The sequence below is a fragment of the Mixophyes fleayi genome, chromosome 3 (assembly GCF_038048845.1).
Source record: "Mixophyes fleayi isolate aMixFle1 chromosome 3, aMixFle1.hap1, whole genome shotgun sequence".
NCBI lineage: Eukaryota > Metazoa > Chordata > Amphibia > Anura > Limnodynastidae > Mixophyes > Mixophyes fleayi.
Window position 1 is genome coordinate 301,038,574 of NC_134404.1, and position 18,533 is coordinate 301,057,106.

An 18,533-nucleotide genomic window follows, 5' to 3' on the forward strand; every position below is an offset into this window, starting at 1 on the left:
TTTACACTGACATTAAAAGTTGATCTAGGACATGCCCTACCCCAACTATAAATCTGCCATCACATTTTAAATTTACATCCCCCCTCCAATGCAACATGGTTTTGCCAAGGTTCAAAGTTACTCATTATTTTTTTTTGCTTTACTCTCCTTAATTAATCAGGCCATATGTGTCTATGAATGTGTGTATCCCAGATTTCATTGAATGTGTTTGTATGTATCACAGATTTAGTTACAATTTTTGTATTAACTAATTTCTTTCAGATTTTCTATATATGGTCGCAGCAATATACTAGCATCATGAATACAATGCAGATCACCTGTGTCCAATACCATATCACTGCTCACATATATATCTTACTTAATACAATGTTACCACTGCCAGTGTACAACTCCTAGCAGACCACTTCTCATTGCCTAGTACAACACACTTCCCAATAAAACATCACTGCTTAGTAAAACTTATCCTACAAACAATAACTTGCCAATGCAACATCACTGCTTAACAAAACACATGGCCCAATGACGGCCATCTTGCCTATTGTCTGCATACAAACTTTCTTTTCAAAGCAAACCCAGATTATGCAATATTTAGCACAGTATTTATACCATTCAATCTTAATTGCCTGTGATATCTCAATACGATTCCAGACCACTCAAGGTATTTGGATTCAGTACACAGTATTTTAAACACAGTACAAATGCAGTAATAATCTATAAAATAAGTACATCATTAACCCTTTACACACAGCCACGTACGAACCGCAACCATACATGTTTACTAAAATCCCAATAAACCATCATTCCTACAAAGTAACAAGTAATACAGTACTCACAGCACACATAACCGTCTTTCCCTTGTCACCAATTCTACAGTTACCACTAAACAAATTAATTGTGTGGAGTTTGTATGTTCTTCTGTGTTTGCGTGGGTTTCCTCCAGGTGCTCCCGTTTCCTCCCACAGTCTGAAAACATACAAGTAGGTTAATTGGCCGCTATTAAATATTGACCTTAGTCTCTCTCAGTCTGTCTTTGTGTGTATTTTCAGAAATTTAGGGGGATATTCAATTAGTAGTCGCAATGTTCCTGAGAATAGAATTAAGTTAGATCAGAAAAGGAGTAGTATTTTTTGGGGTACACTGGAATCTGTGTTTCAGAGTGGTTTATTAATGAGATTAGTCAAAATGACTTGAGAAGCGTAATAAGTTTTTGGCTTCCAGAGAAGGCCCTGAGGGACCTCCAGAGGGGGTTCTATCAATTTTGGGATCCAATATTATATTAAAGTCCTAGGATGACCGCACCGTCTATCTCTTTAGAAAGTTGATCAAAGAACTTTGAGAAAAAGGTGATTGATGGGCATTTGGCACATAGATTGAGGCCAGGCTTAAATGGAGGTACTCACCTATTACAATTTGGAAACTCTCTTCAGGGCTAAATTTTGCTTTCAATGGAGTAAGTCAGACATCATTTTTAAATAGAATAACTATACAAAAATCTGCTTTCCTATAAATGTTGGGTGTGTGCTCGCAAGATGAGTCTCCTGAAGAAAGTCTATGTACGTCTTCAGGTTTTTGAAATGTGACAAAGTCATCATATGCTTCTTAGGTGAGTTATGCCCATCAGACCCATGGTATATAGTGGTTCCAAGTTCTTCTGGCAGCTCAGCATGGGCTGGAGACCAGGGAATTAGGGAGGGGTAGGAAACCAAGGAGGGAAAAAACATAAAGGCACTTGAACATATGGGCGCCAGGTGGTCTACATGGAACACGATAAAATAAATAATAATGCCTAGGTGTCAGGTGGGGTAGGGCTGGTAACCAGCTGAAGGAAGCAACTGAGTAGGAGGACAAAGAACAAGGTATAAAGCTATGAGAAAACTAGATTAATTGGCAATTCATGGGGAAGTGAGGAACCATAGGGATTAGGTGGACACAAATATGATAAAAAAAAATAAGATTCAGGAGGAAAAGTCTCAAGAGAGTGACTCAGGTACTCTGAATAAGGAGCATTTATGTACAAGACAGATCGAGTTTGTGCAACCTGAGGGAAACATATTGGCAGGAGAACACCTCCAAAAGGCACTTACATTTCAGCACAATAGAAAATTTGCTGACACACACAATGAAGAGAACCAAAGCTGTTCAAAGAAATCACAAACATTTAAGTAAAATATACAGGGCAGGGCATATCATAAGCACACAGAACATCTGCCAGATAGGTGAGATCCAGTACTACTGCTACATTGATGACACCCATATCAACCTTTCTTCCCCCAACCTCTCACCTTTCCTAGTATCAAGTGTGATCAACTGTTTCTCTGCCATCTCCCAGCAAAGCTCAATATGTCCATAAACAGAGCTTATCTTAGATCTCAGAGCTTATCTTCCCAGAGTCACCACCTCTCCTCAATTCTGCTTCACCAATCCTGGTACTTAAGTCTCCCACCGTCTTGTGTCATCCTGGACACTGCCCTCTGCTTTATTCCTCAGATCCAGTCCTTATCGCAGTTCAGTTTATTTGAACCCCTATGATTATCATCATTATGTCCTGTTGCCTCTACCATCAGCACACTGCTACAATAAGCCACTTTCTTACACATGACACAAATAAAGCCTATCCATTGTCTCATCATCTACTGCCTCAATCTGGCATATTCCCCACCCGTCTGTCCTCGCTTCTATCCATTCTAAATGCAGTTGCAAGACTGATATTTTTAATACAAATTACTCACCCTCACTTACAAAGCCCTGAACACCAACTCTTTGCACATCTCAAACCTCATCTCAAAACACTCCCTCACACCTTATTATAACGTCCTCCCACCTGCACCTCAACACTAATCACATCTTATTCCCACCTACAAGTCATCTCCAGTGCCGCTACCCACGTGTGGAATTCTCTACAACGGGATCAAATCTTTAAATGCTCTCTAAAAACCTACCATGCTCCCAATGCATATGACAGCAGCCTTGTTGCTGTCCCAATCCCACTCTGAGTCACACTCACTCCTCATCTCATCTCTGATATTTTCCTACTAGATAAGTTCTCATGAACAAAGCCCTACCTAAACTTTGTTTTCAGGTCTCCATTCATGTTGTCTACCTTGTACTCCCTGTATTCCCTCCGTGACACTACAGGTGCTGTGCAAACAAACAATATTTATCTATAATCAGAGGCTAAAAAGAAAAATCTATCTTTGGTAAAAGTAGTCCATCATATATATCAGAGATCATATTAAAAACATCAAACAAGTAGAATTAGAATTATATTCAACATGGATGTCCCAATAAATTGCTACAAATCTTAACCATATGCTTTCCCCATTTAAAATAAACGTTAATAAGGGTTACACAGATTAAGCCTAATATATCTGGTTGCGAACGGAGTAAATTAATGTTTTGTGTCTACAGTATTCTGTCTTGTTTAAATTTATGTAAAATTTCCTTTAAAAAAATAAAAAGTGAAACAGTGACAAGACCGTATCTAATCAAACCGAATCAGATCCTCCATCCAGCTTTCATTGTCAACCATGCCACTGGCAACACTGATGAAGGTGACAGATTACAAATAATTAAAAAAGTATTTTTGCAACAAACTGCTTTACATGATATATATGTAGTTTGCAACTCAGTGCTGAATCAAAGAAAATGTACAGAGACAGGTTTAATGTAAAAGACATAAAATATAATAAATAAACAAAACAGGAAACAATTTAAACAAGGTATTAAAAGGAAAAAAAGGGAGTAGATAGGAGCAGGGTAAAAGTAAAAGGTATAGGAACATGATAGCACAAAACAGAAAGCAGATCGAGTACTTGGAACGAGGAAAGACAAATGTCCACGTCATCTGAAAAGAATAACAGATCAAACAAATAGGTAACAATATAACCAGATGGAGAGAATGGACATCAAACTGAAATCTGTGGGATTATTGACGTGAGAGAGAACATCTATTGAAGCCACGTTTCAGCAACAGTCTGTGCGGCAGCTAGACAGAGCCCTGCAATAAGCCGCTGGACTTGACTAGTGATCCTATTTTACACCTCATCAAAGCGCATTTCACCGGTTTCTTTTTAATAAGGTATTATTTATTGCATTGTTTTGTACTAGACCTGAAAATAAAAAGTTAGTAAATTAAATGAAATTATGGCCATTTATCAACAAGACAATAAACATAAAACAAAAAATGTCCATACATTTTTAAAAAAAATAAAAAATAGTATTACACTAAGGAATGTTTCAATTTAATAGACACATGGCCACTTCAGCTGGTAGACAACTATGGAATGATGAAATATATTTGAAGCTTATAACAAATAAAGTTGTTTGGCTTAAAGAATATGGCATATAAAGAATATACTGTTAACTGGTTTTGGAAATACCAAGAGAAACCTGACACATATAATGACTGAGATCACTATAGTGTTAATTAGCAAATCTTGTTGTTTTTTTGGGGGTTTTTAAGTGTGATAAAATTTATTAAAAATAAAAAAATAGACCACACCAATCTGACAATTGTCTGTGCTTTATGGTTCCTATATTAGCCAGGTCAAGTTCCTTCAAAACATAACACAGGACCAAACCATTTTAGTGATAACAATGGCTGGACAAATCTCATCATATGGCGGACAGTGGTGACTGATATGTTAGTACCGTTACTATCATTTTGGGGCTTTTCCCATAAAGTGCCATAAAAAGCCAACATACAAGTAAAATATAAAATTGTCTGTTATGATTGAATAATTAATTTCCAGAATCTACGGTGCTGTCTTCGTTTACATAAACAAATGTTTCATTGCTAAGTAATAAAATATTTGACATTAATGTGGAACACAGGCTACATAACATTAAAGCAGTGACTTCATCTGCACTAGCAAACATAAGGATTACCTATTCACAATGCATATACAAGACGACATTTGCAAACTAATCAGCTTCGAGAAATCCAAATACAGAAATAAAATAAATGAAATTCCCTTACCAGTTAGTGAATGTTCTCTTATCTTAAAACTTGCACTGCAGCTCTGTCATCGAGTCACAGCCAAGAAGTGGAGATATTGTTACGGAAGTTAGAAGTGCTCTGCTGAGCCCAGCATTCATTCCATTGAGAGGAGTGCAACACTATCTGAGGTGCTATTGTACGACGGATGTAATGAGGCTGTAATTACTCTATACAACATTTATGAATCTATCACTTTGCTTAGACCTGCCTTCAATTAAAAAAATTGTGTATACATATGTTTAAAATTAGGGGTAGATAAGGGATATGGATCTAGGAGTTAGTCAAACAAATCAATAAGTCTTTTACATGGATGTTTATCAACAATAAAATAATAATAAAACATAACAAAATAAGATAAGAATAAATATCAATTAAGATTACTTTACATTGTATTATAAATAAAATAAAAAATGACATGTACATGAAAACATACAGACTCTTGGGAGGGGGGAGGGGATTCAATTAGCTGCAATGTTCCTCCGAACATCGCGGCTGCGTATTTTTCCTGTTACTAAGGTAAAATCTCCTCTCATTTTTCCTTACAAAAATCCAGCTGGATTTTTACAGAAATCTCCACTGATTTTTGCGCGTGGAAAAATGTTCTCAGGAACATCGCGGCTAATTGAATCACTAAAACATCATACGTAAAGTATGTACATTTTTCTAGAGGCTAAATATTATTTTAAAAGGGTAAAAAAATACATTACAACAACAAAACGTACATTTCTAACAAGTAATGTACTTCATCATAAACTTTCCCCAACTCAGCTTTACCCTCACTGTGTCCGCAATTCCCTCCAGAATGTAGGCTCCCACGAGATGGGCTCTGCTAGTGGTTTTCTTATATAATTATGTAATTTTGCGGGCTCTAATTATGCAAGTTTGCTGTTTGTATTTACACAATTTTATCGCTTTATGCCTTAATAATTATATTTCTGGTGCCTTATAAATAAAAGATAATAATTAAAACCTAAATTATAAACTTAAAGACACTCCTCTGCTGACATTCATTTTTTGTTTTTCTTCTTTTTAAAGAATTTATTGTGATTTTGCAAACAATAACACGCAATAGGTGGGTACATGTAGGCAGCAATTGATCACAGTATAGTACAGTATAAAACAGAAAGTAAAACAAAATCACTATAATGTTCAAGAACTGGAATTATTTTCCTTTATTTTAAAAGCTGATAAATGACCAAGAAATATGGAACATGTGATTTTTTTTTTTTAATCTAAACAGGACATGCATCTGTAATGAAGTATAACAACTATTTATTCTTGGGGGAGAAATTCATTATTAGTCTTATTGATATTTACTGTGTGGGTCATTGTGGTCAATTCAATTGTAAGATGTAATATATATTCTCTTTGCTATTTTATTATTTTTGCTTTATTACCCACAGGTTTACGGCTATGGCATTATAGCATAGGTGATAAAATTCCAAAATAAAAGTAGATGTTTTTTCAAAAAGTATCACATTATGCAAAATGTATTTATATAAAAATGTTCAGAATCAACAGTCCTTAGAGCTCAGGCCACACCTGGATTCAAATACCATAACAATTCCAATAAAGTCCCATCAACTACAACCGGGAGGGAACTTAAGGTCAAGAGACAGTTGTATTAAGCCGTATGTGTCCCTCTCTTGTATTAGCGTTTTCTAATGTTAGTAAAAATATATGTTGAACACTTGTTACTGGTGCTCACTGTAAGCTTCCCTAATGGATTTACCCACAGTAAGTACAAGAAAGAGAACACAACTTGTTCTGAAAACCGGAATGCAAAGGGAACGTAAATGCACATTGGAAGCAATGGATTTTTGTGTCACGCCCATTTACATGCACTTTACTAGTATTCAAAATGCATGTACTAAACATCAGTGAATACGATCCCTTAAGCTGCCCATATAGGCAGTTGTTTGAATAGATACCTTGGTCGTTTTACACCAAACAATAACCCCAATCAACAAATCTGGTCGGCCAATGACCTACTAGTTGATGCAATCTTTTTGCCTATTGCACTAATTATACCCCAAATGAAATGACCATGTGGCAATAAGGTTCTTTTCCAGTACAGTGGAACTCTATACTATTGTTTGAATTGAGAGAGTACATAGCTAATTTACATACATAGGGGCAGATTTAACTTAAAGCGATGTGCTACTGGACATCATCATCATCATCAGCTATTTATATAGCGCTACTAATTCCGCAGAGTTGTACAGAGAACTCACTCACACAAGTCCCTGCCCAATTGGAGCTTGCAGTCTAAATTCCCTAACACACACACACACACACACACACACACAGACAGACAGAGAGAGAGAGAGAGACAGAGAGAGAGAGAGAGACGAGGGTCAATTTGATAGCAGCCAATTAACCTACTAATATGTTTTTGGAATGTGGGAGGAAACCAGAGCACCTGGAGGAAACCCACGCAAACACAGGGAGAATATATAAACTCCACACAGATAAGGCCAAGGTCGGGAATTGAACTCATGACACCAGCGCGGTGAAGCAGAAGTGCTAACCACTAAGCCACCGTGCAGCCCATCACCACGATATGCTGCTGTGCACATTTCTGATACTACAGTACCCCAACATCATGGATTTTCCTGCCCACCTCTATGGCATGTGGGAAAAACCAGCAATGCTGAGCGCCTTCATGACCTATACTGGAGGCACGCAGCAGCACACTGCTGTGAATTTAATTGGCCCCATAAAATATAGCATTCACTCACAGCTAAAGGAATCTGCAAATAATGTAGATAATAAACATCAGTGCTGTTTGATAATATGGGAGGAAAATAAACAAATAAGACAATATTTTTTAAAAACATATGAATAAAAATGATAAGCACACCACACACACATCAATAAAACAAAAGTTTAGAAAATTCATAAAATATGTAATAGAGCAATTTTAAATTAAAATGCTATAATACATGTGAATTGTCAAAACATATTTTACACAAAAAAAAAGTTTCTATTTTTTGTTAAGCTGTTATACTAATCAATCTAACTTATATAATAAAATGATTTAAATATAATATTGTATTAGCTGTTTTAAGTTCCACATTCTCAAATATTGTTAACAATTACATTCTACTGTTTCCCAGTAGAATATAATTCTACTAGTAGTGCTTGGGACATCCCCCTCGTAGCTGTCCTGGATGTAAAGCTTAATATAATGTCTCTGAAAAGGTTCATCACATGTTCTATATATTTGCAATAATTATTTTTTTCCTCAATTGTGAGATTCTTCATTTTCATTAAAGGCTTCTGTACATGGCACTATTTCACCATCCTTTAAATATTTCATTAATTCCTCAGTGAAAAAAACACGAACCACTGAATCAATAATTTTTATGCAAAATGGATGCTCAAGAGCCTTGTTAGGAAATAGATAACTGATCAAAAATTACAAGACGTAGCATGTCCTGCATGGTTCATAGAATTAGTGGCACTATACAAATAAATGATGATGATAGTTATCATATTTTAAAAAAAAATCTGCAAAATTTGGTTTTACTGTTGAAGGGTAACCAAGACATGAACATATTTTGCACCCCATAGTGGTGCATTCAAAAATGAACAATCATTTTTACTGTAAAAACTGTAAAAATTGGCCAATTGAATTCCCCAGTAAGGGACAGACTCAATTCTAAAACACATCATTGTGCAGTGTCCCGGAACGGTCGCGAGACACATAGAATTTGACGTCAGAAAAGAACCACTTGGCCCATCTAGTCTGCCTATTTTTTAACCTGTGGTAACCTCAAAACCACAAAACATGATTGTGGGAGTATACACACTAATCCGATATCAGACCTAACAGTCGTTTCAAGTGTGATTGACTGATAATCGAGTGAAAATCCTATATTGTGTACCCAGCTTAATTTATGCTCTACCTCCCCACTGTATTGTAAGCTGAATTTTGTAGCTACCTATAAACGATAATAATAATCAATTTACTCAGCACCACGCTCATCATGGTGATGATCCTAGGAAAAAAAAACTATATTTAAGTTGGCAACCTAATATTAACTTGAAGTATTTCTTTCTTTGTATTTTATAATAATATTAGTGGCTTCCTCATTACCACTGTTGTCAATGATAGTTTTCAGAAGGGACGTCCCAGCGATGACATTTCTTACCCAACAACTCCAGGTTCTGACCCGGAGTCCTCACTTCGCATGTGCGACCATTTTAGTGTAGCTACAGGAGGGGAGAACAGAAAGAGTGCAGAGGGGAATCCAAAGATCCCTCTCTTACGATGGTCTCCCCACTGGGTTGAACGGAAAACGCCATCAGGGGAAAGCTCCGAAAAGCTAAACTTTTTGAAGCTTATTAAATTTGCCTAAAACACAGTACTCTTTGAAAACTATGGAGTCTGCGATTTAATTGGAAACTTATCCAAATGCAGGAGATATCATAGCATGGGTAGGCCTAGAATTCTTTTTAGTGGAAGAGGGAGGGGCAATTTTGCATAGCTACGACCCTCCTTCACTCTGGTTGGCCCAGCTGGCCCTGTCCCCTTTCTTCCAGATGACTGGACCTCTCAGCAGCAATTTTAAGGTATGAAGATTTCTGCTAGGGGGACAACTGCCTTGATCGCACTCTGGATCCACATGTGTACTATAGCATTAGGATTAGATAAAGTGGTGGTAGTCAGTTTCACGGTAATGACTACCCCGACAGAGAAGACAACGGCATGAGGAGTCCAATTCTATAGTACACAGACCTGCCAAAAAAACTACTTACCGGAATGCAGATTACTTGATATCACGACTCGCTCTGTTGCCGACTGTAGAAAATGACGTCATCACTACCCAAGACTTAGCTTAAAGCGGCGATGGACGGACCCGCCTGTCATTTATGTCATGTAAGTATTATTTTAGGGGTTAAGGTTAGGGTTAGGCTTAGGGTTACCCTAACTCAGTGGTTCCCAAACTTTTTCAGTTCGCGGCACCCTTAGTCTCCAAATTTTTTCAAGGCTCCCCTCCAAAATAATTACTGAGCAGTCCTGTTTTAGAAGTAGTTGGGTCAAAAAAATGTAATAAGTATTTAGGTCAGGACAGAAATACTTATTTAGTTGTATGCAAAAATGCCCCCTCTACATCCAGACACACTGCCCCCTCTGCATCCAGTCACTCTGCCCCCTCTCACGCTGCCCCCTCTAATGCTGCCCCCTCTGTCATGCTGTCCCCCTCCTCTGTGACGCTGTCCTCCTCCTCTGCCCTCTGTCACGCTGTACCCCTCATCTGCCCTCTGTCCCCCTCCTCTGCCCTCTGTCACACTGTCCCCCTCCTGTCACACTTTCCCCCTCCTCTGCCCTCTGTCACACTTGCCCCTCTGCATCCAGTCACTCTGCCCCCTCTCACACTGCCCTCTGTCACGCTGTCCCCCTCCTCTGTCACGCTGTCCCCCTCCTCTGTCACGCTGTCCCCCTCCTCTGCCCTCTGTCACACTGCCCCCTCTGCATCCAGGCACTCTGCCCCCTCTGCAGCCCTCTGTCACGCTGCCCCCCTCTGCAGCCCTCTGTCACTCTGCTGCCCTCTGTCACTCTGCTGCCCGCTGCCCCCCTCTGCTGCATGCTGCCCCCTCTGCTTCCCTGCTGCCCCCCTCTGCTTCCCTGCTGTCCTCCTCTGCTGCCCCGCTGTCCTCCTCTGCTGCCCCGCTGTCCTCCTCTGCTTCCCGCTGTCCTCTGTCCTCCTCTGCTGCCCGCTGTCCTCCTCTGCTGCCCGCTGTCCTCCTCTGATGCCCGCTGTCCTTCTCTGCTCCCCTCCTCTGCTACCCTATGTCCTCCTCTGCTGCCCTATGTCCTCCTCTGCTGCCCTATGTCCTCCTCTGCTGCCCGCTGTCCTGCTCTGCTGCCCGCTGTCCTGCTCTGCTGCCGGCTGTCCTCCTCTGCTGCCCCGCTGTCCTCCTCTGCTGCCCTATGTCCTCCTCTGCTTCCCGCTGTCCTCTGTCCTCCTCTGCTGCCCGCTGTCCTCCTCTGATGCCCGCTGTCCTCCTCTGATGCCCGCTGTCCTTCTCTGCTCCCCTCCTCTGCTACCCTATGTCCTCCTCTGCTGCCCTATGTCCTCCTCTGCTGCCCGCTGTCCTCCTCTGCTGCCCGCTGTCCTTCTCTGCTCCCCTCCTCTGCTGCGCTGCCCTATGTCCTCCTCTGCTGCCCTATGTCCTCCTCTGCTGCCCGCTGTCCTCCTCTGCTGCCCACTGTCCTCCTCTGCTGCCCGCTGTCCTCCTCTGCTGTCCTCCTCTGCTGCCCACTGTCCTCCTCTGCTGCCCGCTGTCCTCCTCTGCTGCCCGCTGTCCTCCTCCGCTTCTCCCAGCCATAAAAAAAAAGAAAGAGCACATAAACTTACCAATCCGCCGGGCGCCGGGACCCAGCAGCCTCCTCTCCCGCAGCTGTCACTGACGTCGATATTCAGTGACAGCTGCGGGAGAGAGGAGGCTGCTGGGTCCCGGCGCCCAGCGGATTGGTAAGTTTATGTGCTCTTTCTTTTTTTTTATGACTGGCACGCGGCACCCCAGTGACAGCGCCGCGGCACCCCTGGGAGCCGCGGCGCACAGTTTGGGAACCGCCGCCCTAACTCCTAACCCTAATACCCTAAAATAGTACTTACCTGACATAAATGACAGTAGTAATTTAAGTACTTTTTTTGGCAGGTCGATGTACTATTGAATCGGACTCCTCATGTCGTTGTCTTCTCTGTCTGGGTAGTCAGCACCATTAATAGGTACTACACCCAGATAAAAATGATACTTAAAAATGTCTAAACCATGCAGAATAATTGGCCCTCTGCTAACTTAGAAAACAGAAATCCACTAATGACAAGGAGGCAACATGTGATTCTTCATCTACTGCCCAACTACATGTCACAGACTTCTGCAGAGGATGGAGAGCAGCTGTTACCCAAGTTACTGCACCTCCATTGACTTCTGCTGTTCATTCATATCACTGTAATTGCACAGTTATTGCTCAGCTCTAATAATCAATAACCAATCACTGCGCATTGGCTGGAACACAGTAGTGGCATTAGATAAAGTATAATATCTAGTAGATGCGCAGACCCTACCTCCTCTCTAACACCCGCAGGCAGCTCACTGACTCCGGTGCTGCGCTCACACGGACGTTACGTTGAATCTCGGCAGACACAAGCCACGCCCCCTCACTCTGTGGCGGTCTCGGTCAGGCAAGTTGAGGCCGCACGCCGTCTCCTAGCAACGCTTCAATCTTCTCCAGGCTTTACCAAATGATCATAGGGGGGGGAGTCATAATGCTACTGGCCCTCCCTTCATAAAATGGTTCGTCCCAAAATTCAGTCATATCTCGTATAACTGTGTATAATGTAACTGTGATAACCGATACAATCACCATGTACTATAAAGTGCATGGTCTTAGTAAACTTTACACTAGGTCATGTGCAATACCAGCAGCCGCACACAGAATAAATTATTTTTTTGCACACAGAATTATTTGTTTACGTTTATACACTACTGATATTTAATGGAAGAGTCATCGGACTGCTGTTAAAATTTGAGCTCTATCCCTCTTGATATTTGTCATTGAATATTATCCAATTAAGGGTCTTTTATACTTATTGTAAAAATGGTAATAAGATGTGACCCGCGTTGTCTGTGGACAGTTCATGTTCAAAGTGGGTTTTCTGTTCACTGCTTTCAAAAACCATATTGTACATACCAATATTTTGAGGCATATTCAATTGTTTTTTTTCCACGCCGCGGAAAAACTTACCGTTAATACGGTAATAGCTGGACTTCGGCTCGCGGGCTGAAATCCAGCTAGGAAATTACCGTATTACTGTTTTTTCCACGCGATTACCGTAATAACGGTAATCGTGCGCAGACCGCAAGATTTTCGGCGTTTCCGCTGACAATTGAATATGCCCCTTAGAATTCTCTCCAATTTAAGCTCTCAAAAGGCAGAGTCCTCCCTACATTATGTCTCATGAGCAACTTCTTGTTGCTGTGTTTGTACTGTTTTCACTATATTTTATTGTATCGTTATGTTGTGCACTATTTTACTGTATGCTCTCTCTATGATGCTGAAGACCCTTTGTGGCGCTTTATGAATAAAATACAATAATAATATTAGTAATATAATATGCGCCTAGCTACCACTACAGACAGATCCCTATGAGACAAAGTACAATTTGTTTAAAATAATAGCTTTTATTTATATTTTTAAAAAAATGATTTTAACTGGTCATGTCACCACAGAGTTAAAACCAACATTAAAAGAGAATGGTAAATGTATTAATTCATTCACATTTTAGCAGTGTGTGATTTTGCATTGAAACATTATGGGGCATATTCAATTAGGTGCCGGATTGCGGGAACGCACAGAGTGCGCATTACCAAAGATAATAAAGTACCACAATGCGGCTGATTTTCCTTCACTTACCTTATTGCGGTGCCGCTGATTACCTTTGTGGCGTGTTTCGCGATCAAAGGCACCTAATTGAATATGCCCCTATGAATCATCTTATGTCAATCACACTCAATGTTAGATATTTGTGACTGTTCTATTCAGCTAGGAAACCAAAGCTACAAAAATGATTGAACACATTTACAGAGTTAACTGCAATTATAATTATCCTCTAGTGTATATTTTATGCATAATTATTATACAGAGATTATTTTGCTGATATTTATATATATCAGACATAAGGCTCTATTTATTATTTCAGGCTAGTGAACTGCAATAGGCAACATTATGTTTCACATCATAACGCTGCAATGCATAATGTAGTATCGCAGGTATTTAATAAAACTTACCTGCCTTGCGATGCCATGTGAAATACCCCCCTCCTCTGAGATAGAGGATGGGGCTTCTCATTGCTCCTTACCCAGGCGGGTTCATCTTCCACAATTGTTCTTCTGACTTCCTGTTGATCTTCTGCAAATGCAACGGGAAAATATCTGGGCTTGCGCATTTCATAAATGCGAAAGCTTCCAGCTGGATAACGGTAAGTCTATAGGATTACTCTGCATGATCGGGTGCCTAACACCATCCTGTGATGGCATTAGGATTTTAAATTTAGCTGTGCTTTTCCCAGATTTGTATAATGCATAGTTTCGCAGTCCCATCATCATCATTTTCAACATTTATTTATATAATGCCAGCAAATTCCGTAGCACTTTACAATTGGAGACACACTATTGGACTTCCCGTGTATGACCTATTGTCTGTTCGTTTGGATTTGATTCTTGCCTTTGATCGCTGCCAGCCCTGACATCTTGTCCCTCACCACGTTGCCTGCTTCTGACCTACGACCTCGGCCTGTTTTCCTGACTACGCTAGATTATACTCCCCGCTACCCTGCGCTACGGTACACTCATACACCTGTACTACCTTGAGTATAAGACCTGGGGGCATCCGAGTACCAGTGAGCATAACGAGCTCTACGGGAAAGGCGGCTGCTATAGGTGAAGACCTCTCCATCTGATTCTAGGGATTTAGGTTAAGACGGAATGCTGTTGATTTAATGATGGAGCTGGTTGGGAGGCCTACAGTGTTTTTTAGTTGCTTGGCTTTCCAGGAGGTGAATAGTATCTATCCCTTTTCCAAAGAGGGCCAAACATTCCAGTATCCGGCCAAGTAGCGACTGAGCTTAAGACACCAGTAAGTAGTGAAAGTTGTAAGAACAGATAAGAGAAAACTGCAACTTTCTTAATTGTGCTGGGACTGTCTCAAGTCCTTAGGACTTTGTCCTGATTATAGGGAAAGCCTGGAGATATGTCTGGCACTTAACAGTGGTGCGCATGGTTCTTCAGTGTGTTTGAAGGGGAAGTGATTGGAGGATGCCTTAACAGTTTCTATAGAGATAGCTATACCCCTTGCTTGTTGATCACTCCCATACACGTCTGCATGGCAGCACTCAATGCGCCAGCCTGCCTTCTGTTGATCTGACCCCACAATGTTTCCACCCCTAACACAAGTCCACTGTCAGAATATTTCCAAGGCCACAAATTCCCAGTCCACTACTGTCTATGCCTCTACAGGACTTGAAATTAGAGCAAAGAAATACCATACTGAGGAATATTTTGAAAAAGTGTTTATTAGCCTATCTATGTCTCTGAAAGTAAAATGATTCTTTTTGTGGCCAAGAAAGATGGTGTTAGGGCCCCAGGCAAAAAGACAGATACATAAAGCTGTAACAATAATATTTAAAATATTTAAATTATTTATTATAGAATTTGAAAACATGGATGACAGGTGGGTATACTCCAATGGCTAGATGCCACACAGTAACAGAGGAGAAGCATAAGGTCACTGTCACAGCTCAGAAGTCCAGGGAGAAAGAAACTATACAGAGACACAGCTGAGACCAGATAAAGGCAGCAAGATTAAAGGCAGAGACATGGAAACACAGCAAAGGTCAGCAAGTAAAGACAGACTGAGCAATGCCAGGTCACAGGCAAGTTCCAGCAGAAGTTCAGTAACAAGCTCAGTGTGACGCTGTAGCAGATTGTTACAGGAAACAGACTGGTGTTGTGTCTGTAGCAGGTTGCAATAGGTAACAATAACCAAACAAAGACTGAATGTGGGAATTAGCTATAAATACCCTGTTTATTGCAAATTAGTAGACAGCTGTAGTTAGGTGAAACAGGGAGCTTCACACTAAGGCTGGGTACACACTACAGGGTTTTCAGCCGATTATCGGGCCAATCACACGACAAACGACCAGTCGGCCCGATATCACATTAGTGTGTACGGTTCAACGATGAACCCAGCAGGTGGCGCTGCAACTTGTTTTTTTTTTCCACACACACACAGACGCCACTAAGCATTTATATATTAGATATATATCTAATATATAAATGCTTAGTGGCGTCTGTGTGTGGAAAAAAAAACCAAGTTGCAGCGCCACCTGCTGGGCAGAGTTATACACTGACCTACTAAATTCTTAGTGTGTGTGGGAAAAAAAATTCAAAAAGGGCTGAAATTTGGTAGGGCTCAAACTCATTTTCGTGAGGTAATTTTACCTCATGAACACACATGTGTAGAGGCGTGCGTTAGTGTGTGTGTGTGTGTATGTAAAAAACTATTTTCTCAGAAAGGGCTCATCCAATTGACCTGAAATTTGGTATACTGACATTATTTGACAAAAAAATTAGAATAGTCAAGTCAGTAAACTTCCATCACCCCCCCTTCCCCCCGTGGGAGGGGTAGTAAAGGCTAAATATACGAGTTGAGGGGTCAAACTCATTTTCGTGAGGTAATTTTACTTCATGAACACACATTAAAAAGGGCGCTTGCGTCGGGAAGTAACGATCTTCCCCTGAGGAGGCCTGGGCTAGGCCCAAATGCATGACAAGAACCTTTTTAACACCTTAAGTATCTTGATTTGACTAGAATGCATGAGTATCATGCATGGGTTAACTTGTATATACAGGTCTATATTTATGATATGTTCATTATGCATGTTTATATTGTCAATATCAGAAAAGTAGAGCGCCTGCATTTTGTCTTATTTTGTGATCATATATATATATATATATATATATATATATATACACATTATATATATATATATATATATATATATATATATATATACACATACAGTCAAGTCCATAAATATTGGGACATCGACACAATTCTCATATTTTGGGCTCTCTACACCACCACAATGGATATGAAATGAAACTAACAAGATGTGCTTTAACTGCAGACTTTCAGCTTTAATTGGAGGGTATTTACATCCAAATCAGGTGAACGGTGTAGGAATTACAACGGTTTCTATATGTGCCTCCCACTTTTTAAGGGACCAAAAGTAATGGGACAATCGACTCAAAAGCTATTTCATGGACATGTGTGGGCTATTTCCTCGTTATTTCATCATCAATTAAGCAGGTAAAAGGTCTGGAGTTGATTCTAGGTGTGACATTTGCATTTGGAATCTGTTGCTGTCGACTCTCAATATAAGATCCAAAGAGCTGTCACTATCAGTGAAGCAAGCCATCATTAGGCTGAAAAATCAAAACAAACCCATCAGAGAGATAGCAAAAACATTAGGTGTGGCCAAATCAACTGTTTGGAACATTCTTAAAAAGAAAGAACGCACCGGAGAGCTGAGCAACACCAAAAGACCAGGAAGACCACGGAAAACAACTGTGGTGGATGACAGAAGAATTTTTTCCCTGGTGAAGAAAAACCCCTTCACAACAGTTGGCCAAATCAAGAACACTCTCCAGGAGGTAGGTGTATATGTGTCAAAGTCAACAATCAAGAGAAGACTTCACAAGAGTGAATATAGAGGGTTCACCACAAGATGTAAACCATTTGTTAGCCACAAAAACAGGAAGACCAGATTAGAGTTTGGCAAACAACATCTAAAAAAGCCATTACAGTTCTGGAACAACATCCTATGGACAGATGAGACAAAGATCAACTTGTACCAGAGTGATGGGAAGAGAAGAGTATGGAGAAGGAAAGGAACTGCTCATGATCCAAAACACACCACCTCATCAGTGAAGCATGGTGGTGGTAGTGGCATGGTGTGGGCATGTATGGCTGCCAATGGAACTGGTTCCCTTGTATTTATTGATGACGTGACTGCTGACAAAAGCAGCAGGATGAATTCTGAAGTGTTTCGGGCAATAATATCTGCTCATATTCAGTCAAATGCTTCAGAACTCATTGGACGGCGCTTCACAGTGCAAATGGACAATGACCCGAAGCATACTGCAAAAGCAACCAAAGAGTTTTTTAACAAGTGGAATGTTATGCAATGACCAAGTCAATCACCTGACCTGAATCCGATTGAGCATGCATTTCACTTGATGAAGATAAAACTGAAGGGAAAATGCCCCAAGAACAAGCAGGAACTTAACACATTTGCAGTAGAGGCCCGGCAGAGCATCACCAGGGATGAAACCCAGTGTCTGGTGATGTCTATGCGTTCCATACTTCAGGCTGTAATTGACTGCAAAGGATTTGCAACAAAGTATTAAAAAGTGAAAGTGTGATGTAGGATTGTTTAGTTTGTCCCATTACTTTTGGTCCCTTAAAAAGTGGGAGGCACATATAGAAACCGTTGTAATTAATTCCTACACCGTTCACCTGATTTGGATGTAAATTCCCTCAAATTAAAGCTGAAAGTCTGCAATTAAAGCACATCTTGTTTGTTTAATTTCAAATTCATTGTGGTGGTGTATAGAGGCCAAAATATGAGAATTATGTTGATGTCCCAATATTTATGGACTTGACTGTATATATATATATATATATATATATATATATATATATATATACATATCTATAATATAAATGTCTAGTGGCGTGTGTTAGTCTGTCTGTGTGTGTGGAAAAAATAAAACCAAGCTGCAGCGCCACCTGCTGGGCGGAGTTATACACTGACCTACTAAATTCTTAGTGTGTGTGGAAAAAAAAATTCAGAAAGGGCTGAAATTTGGTATACTAAGATGTTTTTAATTTGTTAATTTAATTTGTTAATTGTTAAAAGTGTTTATAAAGATTTAAAAAATATATATATATATT

General features: G+C 40.1%; 1 protein-coding gene across 3 annotated transcripts in view; it reads right to left on the minus strand.

Annotated features, from left to right (window-relative positions):
- The window catches only part of WDPCP (WD repeat containing planar cell polarity effector), a 249,369-nt gene extending 237,181 nt beyond the window's left edge, over positions 1 to 12,188 (minus strand). For all 3 annotated transcript variants that reach the window (XM_075203892.1, XM_075203891.1, XM_075203890.1), the window contains exon 1: positions 12,082 to 12,188. The gene's annotated coding sequence lies outside the window, so the exon portion shown is untranslated. The remainder of the gene's footprint in view (positions 1 to 12,081) is intronic.
- Between the last annotated feature and the right edge of the window lie 6,345 nt (positions 12,189 to 18,533).